This window comes from Otolemur garnettii, unplaced genomic scaffold (genome assembly GCF_000181295.1).
Source record: "Otolemur garnettii isolate 467f Iridium unplaced genomic scaffold, OtoGar3 scaffold00055, whole genome shotgun sequence".
Lineage (NCBI taxonomy): Eukaryota > Metazoa > Chordata > Mammalia > Primates > Galagidae > Otolemur > Otolemur garnettii.
The window spans coordinates 9052779-9056109 of NW_003852450.1; positions in this window are offsets into that span (position 1 = coordinate 9052779).

Genomic DNA, 3331 nt, shown 5'->3' on the forward strand with positions numbered 1-3331 from the left:
GGGGCCACATGGAACAAAAAGCCAGTGCGGGGCTCTGGGCAGCAGGTGCTTGTGCTGGTGGAGAATCTGGAGGGAAGTCCCCGTCGCTAAAGTGCTGGGAGGCCCTAGCCCAGTCATGGCTCTCTGGGCTGGAACTTCACCCTCACAGGGCTGAGGTTCTCCAGCCTGCCAAGGGCAGGGGGCTGCTCCTCTTGAGAGGAGAGGGGGTGTGCTCCACCCAGCTGAAGAGTTAGGCACCAATCTGGCGAAGGGACACCTCTTGTCTCTCCTTCAATCTGGCGAAGGGACACTTCCTGTCTCTCCTTGGCTCTGGCTCACATGATCTTGAGAACAGTCTCAGATCAGACCTGGTGCCCCAAGGAGCCCAGCCTGAGAGCCCCAGAGCCTCCTGGGGCAGCCTTGGGTCTGATCCTTGCTGGCATCAGCTCAGAAGTGGCGTGTGGAGGGCCCAGCACCCTCCAAGCCTTTTCTTTTCTTGATAGTTTAGTTTCAAACTCAGTTTGGGGAATACTCAGCAATTAGTCTAATTTCACCCGCCTTGGCCCCTTTCTTTCTTTTCTAGCAACAAACATAGGATGTTTCTTAGATTGGTTCTTAGCTTTTCTACAAATAAAGCCACAATCACAGCCTGTTATCAGTCACTGAATTATTAATTCCTAACTTAACATAAAACAAATGCCTGTGTGAAACGGCAATAAAGCATTGCGAGAATATTTATTTTCAGTGACTAAACTATCCACTTCCTGTTCAGCGTTAAGGAAAATTGGTCTTTATTATTCCAGGGAAACGTCAAAATCACTAAGTATTGTAGCATTTTGACCTGTGTTATGTTGAACAAACCTTCCACATGTTTCTCATAAAAATATACATCAGAGATGTCTTCAAACTGAATGTCAAACTTAGTTAAAGGTACACCTCTCTTCAAAGTTATTTTGAATATCAAATATAACAATCCAATGGACATCAGTGCGGGCCTTGTTTTTGTTCAGAGGCGGCCTCATGCTGATGGAGTTAGCAACTCTGTGCCTGCTATTCTAAGTGTGGAAAGGAGGCTCTGCTCTCATCGCTGTAACTTCCGCCAACTGCCAGACTGGGCTTTGAAGAAACTCTCTCCACCAATTTTTTTATTTTTAATATATCTAACTACTTAGAAAAAACATTTTTTAAAATTTCGTGTGCTTCATCTTGCTTGATCTAAGTGATGATTACCTGGGCATGTACATATGTAAAAATTCATCAAACTGTACCCTTTTCTGTATGGACATCATAGTTCAATTAAATGAGTATATATAGTTTCAGAGTTCATGGTATGTCTGAAAGGTTAATTTAAAAAGTTCTAGTGAGAAGTAAAAAAGGCAGATGCGTCTCGTAGGCCTCTTAAAAATCTTAGTTCCATAATCTCATAGACCAGTGATTTTGGACTGGTGTGCTGTGAAAATTTTAAAGATCACTAATTAAATTGTTTTGAAAGAAGTTCAAAGCAGTTATTATTTTTTTAAAAATCATGTTTAAAAAGCGTGCCATGGAAATTTAACCATAGGTTCAAGTGTGCCATGAGATCAGAAAGGTTGAAAAGCACTGTCCTGGCCTGAGTGCAGTGTTTTGGGCTTGGCTCCTCGGTATTTTCTTTTGTAGGATCCTAGAACAGTCAGTGTCTGCTTGGCAAAGGACGAATGGCTCCTGCTTATCTTGGCCCGGGGTAGGGGCCAGAAGGGTGGGTGTGACAAGGGAAGGCTGAACCATGAGGTTTCACAAGCATTGGTAGGTGCTTTGGGGCTCCCGTACTATTTTGTAATAGAGGTTTTATTAATTCCCAGAATGGGTTGTGTAGTTATTTGTTTTAAATGTTTCGAAAGGCACGATGGTAGTAAAAGGGGCTAATTTCTAGAACACAGGCCCCTTACTTTTTCAGAGTTAAAACTCTAGAATGCGTAAAGGCTTTCGTATTTCTGCGTTACGGATAAATGTGACCTGATGTCGGATTTTCCCTAAAGTCTCCGCCTTTTGAAGTCAATCCTACATGTCATCCTGGGTTTAGAGACAGAATGAGGCAGTGTCTTTAAGGTGCTTGAAGGCGAGAGCAGTCATACCTCGGGGAGCTATTTTGTGGATCGAGTGAACACCCAGGAAAGTTATCAGGGCACCATCAGCTCTACAAAAAAGTTCCATACTGTTCAGATATTTTGTCAATCTGTTGGAACAGTAAATGACATAAGGTGCTTTATTTCATGGGTAGAGATGATGCACATGTTCAGGTATTGATAGAAGGACATGGGACCACTCTAGAAAACATCCATTGGGGGCTGGGCAAGTGGTGTGCACCCTGTAGTCCCAGCTACTCGGGGCTGAGGTAGGAGGATGGCTTGAGCCAGATCGGGGGCGAAGAAAGAAAAAGATCTAGAGAGGGGAAAGTATTCTTTTTTTATGCAGTTTTTGGCCGAGGCTGGGTTTGAACCCGCCACCTCCGGCATATGGGGCCGGCGCCCTACTCCCTTGAACCACAGGCCAGAGGGGATAGTATCTATTCTTGTGGAATCTTTTGGATTCCACTCCTAGTCGAGTATCCTCATGACTTCCATGCCTTAGGTATCCCATAGAATGAGGACAACGTAAAAACTTTTAAAAATGGTCAGGCTGGGCATATCAATATTTATTGAAATACTGAAAAAGATTTTCCATTTCGTTGAGAAATTCCTGGCATGAACTGACATGACAATACGTGTTCCACTGATACAGTTAAGGAAACATCAACGAGTAACCAACTTCACACTCTAAACATTGCATGGGTTCAAGTCCGAGGCAGCTGCAGATCTGTAACACGAATAGTCAGACAGTACAGACCGGGTGTTTACAAACACAGACCAACTATAATAAACCAAGCGAAGCCAAAACCTTTAGACTCCAGTCTGCTTTGACTAAGAAGTCCTGTCATTGACAAGGCAGTCGCTCAATAGATGTCAGGTTGCAAACTGGCTGACAATTATTAAAGAAATTTCACTTGCCAACTGTGAGTGGGCAGATGCTGGCTGTGGTGGATCCTTGCTTATCAGCTCCTGTCCTTGGTGTCATCAGCAGTGAGGACAGAAGTTAGTGTGTTGCTTTTTAACCATTCTCATGATGTAACCTACTAGGGGAACACCATCCCAATAGTCTACATTTTTTAGGTTTAATATTCAGTGGGGGAGTACTGTATATGTAAAATAAAACATGGATTTTAAGAGACAGTGTAGTTGGGCACAGTGGCACATGCTTGTCCCAGGTACTTGGGAGGTTGAGGCAGGAAGATCACTTGAGCCCAGGAGTTTGAGGTTGCAATGATGCCACTGCACTG